The sequence below is a fragment of the Oratosquilla oratoria genome, chromosome 12 (assembly GCF_046742065.1).
Source record: "Oratosquilla oratoria isolate Oo_2021 chromosome 12, ASM4674206v1, whole genome shotgun sequence".
NCBI classification, from domain to species: Eukaryota; Metazoa; Arthropoda; class Malacostraca; order Stomatopoda; family Squillidae; genus Oratosquilla; species Oratosquilla oratoria.
The window spans coordinates 30,897,620-30,913,563 of NC_134788.1; positions in this window are offsets into that span (position 1 = coordinate 30,897,620).

Consider the following 15,944-nt stretch of genomic DNA (forward strand, 5'->3'; position numbering starts at 1 on the left):
CTTCTTTTTATCATTATTCTTAGACTCGCCTTGGATTACGTGTTGGACTTGTGATCGACAGTTATTACGCTTTACCCTCCTAGATGAGAGCTCGTATGTGGCCTGATCTATGGACAACTGTGACCTCACACACACATAAAAACATCTCGGCAAATAATGAGCTCTGAGCTCACTGCCGTAGGGTGGTGTCTGGCTGTCTCGACAGAGGCTGCAGCAGATCCAAGGTGAATACAGATGACTTGTGGCACAAATAATCTCAAGGTAAGCGTGAAAGTAGATAATTCTGTATGTTATCCAACCATTCAAGGACATCAAAGATTTGGTTAAACTCAAAGTTGGTTGTTATATGAGATATGAAAAAAAAAAAAATGTATGAACTTCCAGTTTGAATAATTTTCTCCAAAATGTATTTTACAAAGGATTACAAAGGCAAAGCATGCCGACAGGAGACCTTTTGATCCATATCTAGGTCGGATGAAAAAAAAAAAAAAAAAAAAAAAATCATATCAATAATAAATTAAAACTATAACAATGTAAATAACAATTAAAATACATAAATAAATGCATTGGTATAGTTGAATAACAAACAAACAGGTAAAATAGTAAATGATAATAAATTGACATATAACTAATAATAAATGAAAATCAGACAGACAAATTATAACAAAACAAAAACAAATAATATAACATAAATTATAATAATTACAGCATCTTACTTAGGTATTTATCTAAATGATTCTTAAAGCTTCGAACTGAACTACATTGCACTACCTGTGCAGGAAGTTTATTCCATTCATTAACTACACGGTTGGCAAAGTTGTTTCTACCTACTTCCAAATTGAATCTATTTCCGGACAGTTTGAGACCATTGTTTCTTGTCTGATTCTCATTCAATGTGAAAATTTGGTCACTTTTGATGTCAATTCCCTTTAAAATCTTAAAGACCTGTATCAAGTCACCTCTGAGTCTACGCTTTTTTAGGGAAAACAGATTCATGTGCTTAAGTCGATTTTCGTATGATTTATTTTTGATATTTGGAATCAGTTTTGTGGCTCGCCGTTGTACTTTTTCCAGTCTGTCAATGTCTTTAATGAGATTCGGTGACCATACGGAAACAGCATATTCCAAATGTGGACGAACTAACGATTTATATAGCTTGTTAATGAGTGATGGACTTTTGAAATCAAAAGATCGCGCAATCAATCCCAGAATCTTATTTGCTTTCTCAGAGGTTGAAATACACTGCTTGGATGATTTGAGGTTGTTACTGATAATTATGCCGAGATCTTTTTCACTATCCACTTTTGTTAACGAATTTCCAAATAACTTGTAATCGTACTTGCTGTTATTTTTACCTATGTGCATTACCTTGCATTTACTTGTGTTAAATTTCATTAGCCACTTTTCAGACCATTGCTGTAATTTATCTAAATCTTCTTGAATATCTAATTGGTTTGAGTGATCATTTGCCACTCCGCACAGTTTTGTATCATCAGCAAATTTGGAAACAGTAGATTTTAGTCCATGGTCTATATCATTTATATATACTATGAATAGAAGTGGCCCAAGAACGGAACCCTGAGGAACTCCACTTGCAACACTTTTCCATCCAGAAGTTTTTCCATTTAAAACAACTCTCTGTTTTCGACCTTTCAACCAATTACTAGTCCAACCTAATAGGCTACCACTTATTCCATGCAAAGCTAATTTAGTAAGAAGTCTTTCGTGTGGGACGGTATCAAAAGCTTTTGCAAAGTCTAGATATATTAAATCTATATTGTTTCTTTTGTCAAAATTCGAGACAACTGTGTTGTAGAATTCGAGTAAGTTAGTCACGCAAGAACGTTTCCGTCTGAAACCATGTTGGCTATCATTTATCAAACGGTTACTTTCTAAATGATATTCGATAGCATCTCTGATGATAGTTTCCATTATTTTTCCTACGATCGAAGTCAAACTAATAGGCCTATAGTTATTTGGTTTCTTTTTGTCACCTTTTTTGAATATGGGAGTAACGTTAGCTAGCTTCCATTCTCTTGGGACATCTCCGGATATGATGGATTTTTTTTAAATAATTTCTAATGGAACAACAATCTCATTTTTCATTTCCTTTAAGATTCTTGGATGCCAACCGTCAGGCCCTGGTGTTTTATTAACTTTGAGTTTTTCTATACACCTTTTAATTGTTTCTTTTGTTATATTTACCGTAGTGAGTAAGTTTACCCCAGACTTTTCACAGGTTTCAGTTTGGAATTCACTTTGAGGTGTTTCGTTTACGAATACCGAGCTAAAATAATTGTTTAAGAGATTACACATTCCTTCATTTGAATATTCAAGTTGACCGTCAGCAGATAATAGTGGACCAATGTGATTCCTAACAACCTTTTTATCTTTTTGTACAATATGTTCTCATTTTATGCATGCTTGACATACATTTTTGGAACAAGGTCTTCTGATGGTTTAAAGTAAACACACACACACACTGTGAGAATAAACACCTTGTGAGATCGAAACCTTTATTAGTACTACGTTTCGCTTGTTACAGCTTTTTCAAGTACAGACATGACACACACTCTGAGCACATATAAACCAACAGGGAAGGAACTGGGAGAGGTTATCAGGGAGGGGTGGGTGGTAGGTGGAGGGGGACGGGTGGGTGGTAGGTGGAGGGGGAGGAGGGGGACGGGTGGGACTTGGTGGAGACAAAGGAGGACATTTCGGACAGTTTGTTGAAGTGGACTAAGGGGGACATTTCATACATTTATTTAATGCGGGTAACAGATGGATTATAGGAGGGGCGATGTTAAACATGCCTCTGTTCTGCTCAATGGTTTTGAAGCTTTGAATGGCGGCCGCTTCGAGGCATTTTCTCCTCATCCTGTCTGGTTCACTAAACAGAAGTTCTGCGTTATCCCAATCCATCAGGTGGTCGTTGGTGTTCCGGTGGATAACACAGGCGTTGGTGGTGATGTTGTTCCGGGAATCGTAGCGATGCTCCCGGATCCGGGTCTTCAGGTCACGGGAAGTCTCGCCGATGTATACTTTATCACATCCAGCACAGGGTATGCGGTAGACACCAGCGTTTTTTCCCCACATCTCGTCCTTGCTGTCACTCCTTCTTGAAAGCTCTTTGATAGTTCTGCTGGACTGGCCCACTACCTGAATGTTACAACGCCCAAGTGTCCGGGTGAGGGTGGCGGTGACGCTGCTGGCTGGAAGGATAAGCCTCCTAGCTGGATCTTTTGTTGGTTCCCGCCCTTCCATTATTTTGAGTGCCTTTTTCTTACACTGGTGGATGATGCACTCTGGATATTTTAATTTATGAAAAACCTCCTTTATGTGCCTAAACTCGTCCTCTAAGAATTCAGGGCTACATATTCTGAGAGCTCTGAGGTAGAAACCTATGACTACACCTTTTTTAATACTGAGGTCATGGTGGGATAGGAAGTGAGTCAAATCGTCCTTATTGGTTGGTTTCCTGTAGACTGTAAATTTTAAAAAATTATCATGTTTGATAATAAGGGTATCCAAAAATGGAAGGGAATCGTTAATTTCTTCCTCCAAGGTGAACTGGATGGATGGCTCAACCTCGTTCAGAGCCGCTTGGAGTTTGGGGATGTCAAACCGTCTGGGGGAAATTAATAGTATGTCATCCACATAGCGAAGCCATATTACGTTGCCAGGAACGATATGTGAGAAAGGCCCTGCTTCTAAGAATTCCATGAACAGGTTGGCAAGGACAGCGCTCAAAGGAGAGCCCATGGCCATGCCAAACCTTTGGTGAAAATACTGGTCCTGGAATTTGAAATAATTAAATTGGACACAAAGCTGTACTAAATCCACAAAGTCATTGGGGGGAATAGGGAGGTCAGTGTGGGAACTAGTGATTTTAGCCCTAAGGAGGTCAATCGCTTTAAGGGTCGGGACACGGGTGAATAACGAGGTCACATCCAGGCTGGCCAGCTTTTTGTTGCGAACAGGAACGTCCTTAATTCTATTCAATAGGTCCCCTGAGTGTTTCAAATGAGCACCGCTGATGGTACCCAAAAGGCGAGACAAATGTTTGGCCAGCGCACCTGCTAGTTTGTGTGGTGCACTCCCGATCCCTGATGTAATTGGTCTCATGGGTATATTGGGCTTGTGGGTTTTTGGGAGCCCATACAGGGTGGCTGGACGTGGGAGGTTTGGCAGGAGGTGAAGTAAACACTTACCAGTTTCTGATTTCCTTAGAATCCTCCTGGCTGCCTTAAGCAAGTTATTTGTCTCGACGTCCACTTTCGCCTGGGTGACTTTGGTGTAAGTATTTTCATCGCTGAGGAGGTCAGTCATCTTATGTAGGTAGGACGATGCGTCCATCACGACCACTCCTCCACCTTTGTCCGCGGTGGTGATCCTGACGGCGACCCTCCCAATCCTACTTTACCCAAGAGATACTTTCGAGCGTTGGAGGCACTCGCCAAGGACCCCGCCGTCGCCCCTCCTATAATCCATCTGTTACCCGCATTAAATAAATGTATGAAATGTCCCCCTTAGTCCACTTCAACAAACTGTCCGAAATGTCCTCCTTTGTCTCCACCAAGTCCCACCCGTCCCCCTCCTCCCCCTCCACCTACCACCCACCCGTCCCCCTCCTCCCCCTCCACCTACCACCCACCCCTCCCTGATAACCTCTCCCAGTTCCTTCCCTGTTGGCTTATATGTGCTCAGAGTGTGTGTCATGTCTGTACTTGAAAAAGCTGTAACAAGCGAAACGTAGTACTAATAAAGGTTTCGATCTCACAAGGTGTTTATTCTCACAGTCTTGTCGGCTTTTGCCATTGTGATTCACACACACACACGCACACACACACACACACACACGCACACACACACACACACACACTAAAAATGACAATGGAAAAACAAGAGGTCATGAAAAGAAACTCAAAAAGAACAACTATAGAAGAAATAGGAAAAAGAATAGCTTCCCACACAGAATGCTGGATATATGGAATAACTTAAGATGAAAAAACAGTGTGTGCAAATACTATTCACGATTTTAAGAATGAATTTGATGCTGAAAGATAGGAAGACGGGCCCCCACGAACATAGCTCCCTTCCCGTACAATACAACTAGGTAAATACATTTGGTAGAGTTTCCGGCTACCATTACGGCGGTCCGGGTTCGAATCTCGCCCAGGGCTGAAATTATTTCAGCATCACTGCGCTGCTAGTCGTTACTTCAACTCTCGTGGACGGGGAGTTAGGTGTGTGTGTGTGTGCGTGTAAGGTCCCAACATTACCCGTAGATCGGTCTTATATGAGCTGTGAGCTCTCTTCCGGGAGGAAAATAGTTGTCGATCATGAGTCCAACACGTGATCCAAGACCGTAGTGAATCACACGCATAAATATACGCGCGCGTGCACACACACACACACACACACACACACACACACACACACACACACACACACACACACACAAACACAACTTGCCCACCAGAGTTGGAAGATCGGCTCAAAATACAGCGAAGCTGAACTTTTTTCAACTCTGGGCGAGACTCGAACTCGGACCGCTGAATTACCGTCGAGCCGGCGTGTATGAGTGTGTGATTCACTCTCATGGTCTTGGATCACGTGTTGGACTCGTGATCGACAGCTATTTCCCTCTCGGAAGAGAGCTCATATATGACCGATCTATGGATAATGTTGTGACTTAACACACACACACACACACACACACACACACACACACACACACACACACACACACACACACACACACACATACACGGTGGCGCAGTTGGTAGAGCGCTGAACTGCTACTATAGTGGCCCGTAGTTCTTGGTTCGAATCCTGCCCCGGGCCGAAATTATTTCGGTACCACTGCGCTTCGGGTCGTTACTCTGACTCTCGTGGGCGGGGTGTTGGGTGTGTGTGTGTGTGTGTGTAAGGTCATAGCATTACCCATAGATTGGACCTACGAGCTCTGAGCTCTCTTCCAGGAGGGAAATAGCTGTCGATCACGAGTCCAACACGTGATCCAAAAGACCAAGTGAATACACGCACGCACACGCACATACACACGCCGGTCTAAGTGACAACAAAGATTGGACTCCGGAAAAATCTATAATTTTAGATGATCACAACGACGAGGGATTACCTGTGTTGTATCAATAGGGAAAGAGAAAGCTCGTGGTGTAGTGGGAAGGTGAAGAAAAAGGAGAATGGGAGGGATTACTGAGGAAAATGAAAAAAAAAAAAAATGTGGAAGGGGACGAAGGGGCACAGGAAGTCAGACGGCACGTCAACAAGTGAGGGGCAGACGACAGTGGTGAAGTCGAAGAGATTAGTAAAAATGTAAAAATTAGAAATATAGGTACGAGCAGCGCAATGGAAGGTGAAGATAATTATTTCCATGAATTTAATGAGGGAGGAAATGACAACCTCCTCCGACTAGTAAATCTAGAGGAGAAACTAAAAGAAATAAACGAAACTTGGGAAGTTAGGTTTAACCAATTAACGCTAGTTACCCAAAGAATTGATAAACTGGAAGAACTAAAGAAGGAGAATCAAAACCTAACTAAAGAAATAGAAGAATTAAAAAGACAGTTAAGAGAAGTAAAGGGTGAGAATGAGGAATTAAAGAGGAACAATAAAGAGAATACAGAGTTTATAGCAAAAGAGGTAAGTGGTTGGAAAAAGTACAAAAGAACAATAAAATTGAATTTAGAGGTGTAGTGGAACAGCAGATGAAAGAACAAACTAAGGACACAGTTATTAAAGCGATGAGGGAGAAGGAGAATATAGTAAGAGACTTAGCTTATAAAAAGAAATGTATGATTATATTAGGGATGGAAGAGAAGTATAATCTAAATAGGACTAAAAGAATAAAGGAAAAAGTAAATAAGATATTAGTAGTTCAAGAAGATCAACCAGAAACAGAGAAAGAAATAGAAGGAATAAATAGACTAGGGAAATACAATACAGGTAAGACCAGACCAATTAAGGTTAAATTCAGGTCACAAACAACAGCAGAGAATATCTTAGCAAAAACAGGGAAACTAGCAAAAAGTGATCAATATAAGCAGATATGGATAAAAAGAGAAATGAATTAAGAGGAAAGAGAGGATGAGAAAACAAAAAGACTAGAAGATAAGGGGAAAAAACGAAAAAAAAATAGATTTTTTATTTTATTTTATTGGAGAGTAGTGAATATGAAAGTGAGCAAAGGGTTCATAACAGAGAAAAACAGAAGGGAAATAGAAGACACATTGGAGGTAGCAGAAAATTAAAAGTGTCTAGCACAAATATAGATGGCTTAATAACAGGCTTGAACGAACTGAATGATTACCTGAAGGAAAAAGAACCGGACATAATGGGAATTGTAGAGACAAAATTGAAAGGTCCACTACCACCCAACAGTGTAGGACATGGTGCATATAATTATTGGATTAGAAACAGGGTGGAGTTATGTTCCTGACTAAGAAGGATATAAATGTGAGGAATGTCACATATGGAAAGAATAGAGTAGAGATGATTATGATGGAAGTGGAGGACAAGGATGGGAAGAGCAGGAAGTTTGTAGTAAGTTATGTGCCTCCTAAAACGGCTTCATGGGAAGAGAAAGAACACAAAAAGATGTTAGATGACACAACGATAACACTAAATAAGATAATGGAAAATGGAGGAAGAATAGTTATAATGAGTGACTTTAATTGTAAAGAAATCTGCTGGGAAGAGATGACAGTGGAGTGTGGAGACGACCTATAGGGAAATGTACTACTTGATATGATTATTGAACATACAATGACGCAATGGATACAAGAGAATACTAGGTATAATAAATGAGGAAGAACCATCGAGACTGGAACTAATAATCATATTAGAACCCGAAATAGTAGACAAGATTGAATATAAGACACCAATAAGTAAAAGTGCCCACATATTGGTTGAACTGGAACTGAATGAGGAAAAATACATGGAAAAAAACGAACAATATAGAAAGGGAAGATTGAGGTATGAAAAAACAAATTTGGTAAAATAAGAGAATTCTTTCAAAAAGCAGACTGGGAAAGAATACACAAGGAAGAAACAACAGTAGAAGATAAATGGAATATTTTGACAAAAAAAAAAAAAAAAAAAAAGGAGTGGAAAAGTATGTTCCAAGACAAAAGCAAGATAAAGATTATGTAAAGTGTTGGTACAACAAAAGATGAAGGGAGTTAAAAGACAAAAGGGATAAAGCTTGGATAAAATTGAAAAAAGACTAAAAGACCTGAAAATGGAAATATATATTAGTTATAGAAATGAATATGTACAAGTGTGCAGAGAAGAAAAGATAAAATACGAAAAAGATGTCATAGAAAAATGTAATGATCAGCCAAAACTATTTTACAGATTTTTAAACGACAAACTGAAAAACAAGAATTAGATAAACTACGACAAGGAGGAGTTGAATACACAGAGGAAATAGAAATGGCAGAAATTATGAATAAGCATTTTAAATCGGTGTTTACGAGGGAGAGCATACAGCATAGAGATATCGAGTGGGAGGAGAAAGTCTACCCTATGAAAGAGATAGAAGTAACAAGGAAAGAAATAATGAATCACTTGAGTAATCTCGATGTCAGAAAATTGCATGGACCAGATGAAATGGCAAACTGGATTTTGAGAGAATGCAGGAATGAACTAACAGACAGAATACATAGTCTAATAAACAGTTCATTGAAAGAAAGAAAAGTTCCAGAAGATTGGAAAAGAGCAATTATAGTACCAATATATAAAGGGGGAAACAAGTAAGACCTTAATAACTATAGACCGGTCTCTCTTACAAGTACGATAGCTAAACTTTGTGAAAGAATGATCAAAATTAGATGGGTAAGGCATTAAATATATATATATATATTAAATCCAAGGCAATTTGGATTTAGACAAGGACGATCATACATCACAAACTTAATGTGTTTCTATTCATGGCTGATAGATGTAATACGAGAAAGAGATGGATGGGCTGATTGTGCATTTCTAGACCTGAAAAAAGCTTTTGATAAGGTGCCACATAAGAATTTGCTAAAGAAATTAGAAACTGCAGGAGGAATGCAGGGCAAACTGCTGAAGTGGATGGAAGACTTCTTGCATGAAAGAGAAATGAGAGTTGTGGTAAGAGATGAACACTTTAATTGATCAGTGAAGTTCCACAAGGAACAGTTGTGGCTCCAATAATGTTTGCTATATATATTAATGATATAGATAAAGGGATTGAAAGTTATATGAGCTTCTTTATAGACAATGCAAAATTGTTGAAAAAAAGTGAACACTGAAGAAGATTGTGAGTCGCTACAGAGTGATTTCAATAAAGTATGGGAATGGAGTAGGAAGTGGGAGATGGAATTCAATATCAAGAAATGTAGTATAATGGAATTTGGAAGAAGCAAAAAAAAGAAAAAAAAAACAAAAAACAATGGGATCATATAAATTGGGAAGAAGAAAAAAAAAATAGAAAATGAGAAGGACCTGGGAGTCATTATCATGAATAATTAATATGTCCTCTGAGAAACATATAAACATTTTTTTTTGGAGACTCTTATAATTTAATAAAAACAAAGTGGCATTTACATACCTGGACGAAGAAATGGTAAAGAAAATACTATTCACTTTGATAAGACCAGGATTGGAGTATGCAGCGACGACGTGGTCACCAAGTAAAAAAAAAAAAAAAAAAATGAAAAACAAAACTTGAAAGAATACATAGAGCAATTACAAAATTGGCACCAACACTCTCAGAACTATCATATGAAGAGAGACTAGCAAAACTTGAGCTACAGACATTAGAGCAAAGAAGAGAGAGAGGAGACTTGATAAGTATTTATATAATCATGAAAGGCACAGAAACTATTGATAGAGAGGATCTAATAAAATGGGATAATAGAAATACAAGAGGACACGGAAAGAAAATCAAGAAAGACAGTTATAGAAGAGACCTGGAAAAGAACAGCTTTCCCCACAGAGTAATAGACGTATGGAACAAGTTAGATGAGAAAGTGGTGTGTGCAAAAACAATACACGAATTTGAAAACAGTCCAGATAAAACGAGATATGAAGACGGGACTCCACGAGCATAGCTCCCCTTCCCGTAAAATACAACTAGGTAAATACACACACACACACACACACACACACACACACACACACACACACACACACACACACACACACACACACACACACACACACACACACACACACACACAACTCCCTGCCCACGAGAGTTGGAGTAACGACTCGCAGCGCAGCGATATTGAAATAATTTCAGCCCTGGGAGGGATTCGAACCCGAACCGCCGCGTTGTGTGAGTGTGCATACAAAAACTCAGGACAAATAAAAATCTGTATTTTTGTACTTTTATTAAGTTTACGTATTACACATACAGAAACATGACAACATTTATTAAACTAATTCCAATTGCTCTCTAAGACTCAAGTATGAGGCTAAGAAATATTATAAGAATGGGATTTGTATTTGTAATTTCGATTTTTTTTTCATCATATACATGTATTTGATTTATTGCCAAATAAAACTATTATTGTTATTATCATCATTATTATTATTATTATTATTATTATAATTATTATTATTATTATTATTATTATTATTATTATTATTATTATAATTATTATTATTATTATTATTATTATTATTATTATTATTATTATTATTATTATTATTATTATTATTATTATTATTATTATTATTATTAAATTATTATTATTATCATCATTATTATTATAATAGATGAAACGTAAAATGAACGAAGATTGTTCAAAATCACTATCTCATTTCCATCTCTGTTCGGACGCCCACCCCTCCCCCATGGCGGCACTCTCAGTATAGGAATGATTTTCGATGGCAAGTCAGCAAACATACTATACCTGATAGTGAATTCTATAACTTGATGCTTGGTTGGGTGCCGCTCCTTTGGTTGCTTCTGGGTGGGTCTTCACTCCTCCTTGGAACACTCACTCACGCCACTGTACCTAATCTAATTCTAATCTGATTCCCTACCTCCTAGCCATTCATACTAGCTAACCGATCCTCCGTGTGTTTCCCTCCCTCCCTCCCCTTACGCTCACGTTCACCCAACGGCCCACGCGCGGTGGTCCTTCCCAGGCACTGTTCACCCACGCCGATGATGATGCGAGGGCACTCTCCCCCCCCCTTCCCCCCCTCTGGCGGGAAGGGGGGGGGAACCAACGCTTGTGACCTTTGCCCCCCCCCCCCCAATCAGGGGTGCCAACCGCCCGTCCCCGTCCGCTCATTAACAAGCTATATAAATCGTTAGTTCGTCCACATTTGGAATATGCTGTTTCCGTATGGTCACGGAATCTCATTAAAGACATTGACAGACTGGAAAAAGTACAACGCCGAGCCACAAAACTGATTCCAAATATCAAAAATAAATCATGCGAAAATCGACTAAAACATGAATCTGTTTTCCCTAAAAAAGCGTAGACTCAGAGGTAACTTGATATAGGTCTTTAAATTTCTAAAGGGAATTGACAACATCAAAAGTGACAAAATTTTCACACTGAATGAGAATCAGACAAGAAACAATGGTCTCAAACTGTCCGGAAGTAGATTCAATTTGAAAATGGATAGAAACAACTTCGCCAACCGTGTAGTTAATGAATGGAATAAACTTCCTGCAGAGGCAGTGCAATGTAGTGCAGTTCGAAGCTTTAAGAATCATTCAGATAAACACCTAAGATGCTGTAATGATTATAATTGACTTTATATTAGTTTTTTGTTATCATTTGTCTGTTTGATTCACATTCATTATTAGTTATATGTCAATCTATTATTATTTTCTATTTACTTGTTTGTTTATTACTTAACTATACCTATGCATTTATTTATGTATTTTGTTATTTACATTATCATAGTTTTTATTTTTTCATTTATCTTTATGATTTCTTTTTTTCGCATCCGACCTAGGTATGGACCAAAAGGTCTCCTGTCGGCATGCTCCGCCTTTGTAATCATACACTCACACCACAATTTCACTATGACTATTTACAGCAGCCCTATCTCCTTTATTCATTCATTTAGTAATAATCAACTTCTACTAAGAAACTCTTTGGTTTATGACAAGCTTGCTCATGCGGTTAAATGCAAAACACTTTTTTTTTTATGTTGAGGGTTTAATACATCGATCTACACACAATCACGTCAGGAAGTAATCTGCCCCCAGGGTAGGCTTGGAGACCTAGCCTTGTGGGCGGGCACGCTCTCGCGACCCACTTTCCTGATACTCTGTTGCCAGGTAGAACCCGTAGGCAAAGCAATACAGACAAAGACATGTAGGTATATGCATAAGATTATACATAAACAAGGGAACAATTACATATAATGAGGAATATGTGTACAAAACATTTAGGGGTAACGTTATACTAAATACCTTAATGCTATGACACGTAAAATTGGCACCAGGGCTTACGCTTGGAGCGTATGCCTAGTGACGTATATAATCGGTTATATAATTGTGTATAGGGCACTTACATAATGTAATAACTACCTAGGCTTACTTATACAAAACATTTACAATAAATATATATTGAGATTACGTACTACATGTATAATAAATGAGTATTTCGTATACAATAAAGGAGAGTTACGTATACAATGAATATATGCAGTAACTAAGTAAGGAAGGCATTACTACACTTAAACTACAATCTCTGCAGTGCATGTATGCGTGTTCACACAGGCCTATTGTATCCCCTGCAAGCTCGCCTCTCATTCTCTCCCCCTCTACACGAGTCGACCCTTTAGTTGCTGTAGCAATATGAGGCAGGTGTTGTAGGCTTTTTCTGGGCGTAAATGGGACACATTTATGCTCGGGGTTCGTTGGATGACACAAGGAGGAGTAAAGCACAATATTTCAGTGAGCTGCAATGGCTGGTATTGTTCTATCACTATGAAGTTACAGTTGTAATATTTTCCTTTCATTCTCTTTCAAAAGAGAAGAGGGTGGAGTATATTAGGGATGGAATGGGTGGGAGTGGATTTTATGCCTTTATGGTAATTGTGAATACAAGAATGTCCGAGAACTTACTTGGTTGCGTTCTCAGACAATTGGTCTGAATTGATGTAGAATTCAAAGGCTTCTTATGAGAAAAGGACGTAAGAAGGTCCCTTGCCGCCGTCAGGTTTCAAGATGGGGAGTGTCAGGTTCCAGAGCTCTGGGTCTTCTTGAGTAGACTGACGAAAAGTAGCCGTATACGGCGGGGGGACTCTTACGTGTTCGAAAACTCAAAGTCACGGGTTAACTTTAACCTTGATAAGCAAATTCTCAAAGTTCCCGATTTTAAACCAATATTACCTTAAAGATTCAATAAATATAAGGGAGGGGAGTTTAACCGTATTTTATTCAAAGTTACGATAGGTGTGGTTAGAAGGTTCGGAAAAGGTTCCTGAATCGAAAGAAATTACCGTAATGCTTTGAGGGAAATCACCGAACCAAGGTAAACATTACGATACCCAAACAACAATTACCACAACCTCCCCGACAACAAAAAGAAAGTGTTTAATGAATATAACACTTTCGAGGAAAATTTACAACTTCTTAAGTGCTAGAGACCTTACTTGGTCTCTAGAGGCTAGCGCAGTCTTACGAGTTGGTCTCAAAGAGGTAGGTTCTGGAGTGATACAATCATTTTCCAAAGAAATAACCTCCTCCAAGTTGGAGACCTCTTCAAAAGGCTCCGACTCGCTAGCCTGCAAAATAGGATCCCCAGGGAATCCATTCTCATGACGGGAGTGTAACTCAGCATGGAGTTCTAGAGTGATTAAAAGTCTAACGTTGACTTTGATAGAGTTTCCATCAGGCTTAATGACAGAGACAGCACATATCACACGGTCTTGGTCAGGGAAGGTCTCAATAACCCGAACTAAGGGCCAGAAGGGTCCGGTCTTAAAGGGGAGTTTCAATAAAGCAATGTCACCCCTCTCCCAGCTTCTAGAACTATGGTAGGCAGCTCAATCCCTTTCCCTTAAGCTGACCAAGTACTCTGTCAGCCATCGTTTCTTAAACTCTTCATAAAAATAATCCCTACAATCCATGACTAAGTTAAGAAGAGAAGGATAGTCTTCTCCTGATTCCCATTCAGGGACTTGTTCCAAGTCTCCAAACATCAAGGAAGGAATGGTCCTTCCAATAAGGAAATGATTTGGGGTAATGACATCTACCTCATTTTCACAGGAACGATATGTAAGAGGTCTATTGTTCAAATTTTTTTGAACGTCAGGCAAAAGAGTGGTAATCTCAGCAGCCAGGGAAGGAACAGACCTACCCAATACCTTGTAGAGACATTGTTTCACTGTCTGAATTAACCTTTCCCAAGTGGCACCATACCATGCAGCATAAACAGGGATGGTTCTATGCTGAACACGGGAAGTTTAAACTTATCTTCAAATTCAGAAGAAGACAAAAGTTGTTCAATAACACTTCCCGCTTGTACGAAGGATTTAGCATTATCAGAACAAATAGCAGAAGGAATTCCATATCTGTTAGCAAATCTAATGAAAACCAAAATAAACTCAGGAGTGGACATACTGTAGTATCCACAACTTCCAAATGAACAGCTCTAGTATTGAAACAAGTAAATATTAAAATATAAGCCTTTACCTTCTCTCCATTCCTGTCTCTAACCCATAAATGCCCCGTGTAATCCACACCAGTATGGGCAAAGGGCACACTTAGATTCACTCTAGAGGCAGGTAAAGAGGAAGGAGAAGGATAATTAATTGCACAGGAATTGTATTTCCTACAAACTATACAATCCTTCAAAATGCTTAAAACAGCTTGTCTGGCCTTAAGGATCCAGAATCCATGCATGCAAAGGAAATTAAGTGTGGCTTGTAGTCCCATGTACATAACTTGGCAATGTGCAAAAAATATTATAAGTTTTGTCAAGTGATGAGATTTTGACCCAAAAAATGGGGATTGACCTTATATTTGAGTTCAATGTTCTTGTCAATTCTGCCCTTGGACCTTATCAAACCATTGTTGTCCAAGAACAAGTTCATTTGACTTACTAAAGGAGGTATGTCATTGGTATTGGAGTTTTGTAGATAAGTCAATTCAACAGGGAAGGAATCCCTTTGCATTATTCCCATCAAATAATTAGAAGCTGCCTTAACTGGGTCAGCATTAGACTTCTTAAACAAAAAGACAGCCTTAAAAATCAAAGAAGTGTGATGCAAAAGTTTGCTGTAAGAAGAAAACCTTTTAACATCAATTAGAGGAGGAGCGTCAACTTGGACAACAGCTGCATTGACAATGTCTCCCTTGATGCTGGAGGGAATACATCCCAAGTGACCCTTCGGCCAGGTATGAGGTGGCAATAACAACCATTCTGGTCCATAAACCCACCAATTGAATTTTTCCTTGAACACCTTAGCACTGCAAGGTTTAGTTAGGAAATCAGCCATATTATGTTCAGAAGGAACATAAGTAAAAGAAATAGGAGTATGCTTGGCCTTGAAAATTTCCAAAAGATTGGAAATTTCCTTCAGTCTATTATTGACAAATATATTCTTCCTTGGAGCCTTGTTGGTCAGGATCCAAGAAAGGGCAACTTGACTATCAACAAGGAGCACTACAGATTCAACCAGTGGGGCAGACACCAGTCCTTCCTCAAAAATAGTTTTGAGGCATCTTATTGATAATAAAGCTACCATAAGTTCCAAAGAAGGTAAAGTTCTTTGTTTAATAGGAACCACCTTGACCTTGGCAAATAAAAGGGAGAGCCATAAGACTCCCTTAACTCTCTTCTTTCTTGCCCTACATAGATGGCACATCCATAGGCTTCCTTAGAAGCATCAGCAAAAACAAATAATTTAATGGGAGCTTCAGAGCAGAAAGTTTTCCTTTTAAAGGATAAGTCATTAACGTCCCTAAAGTT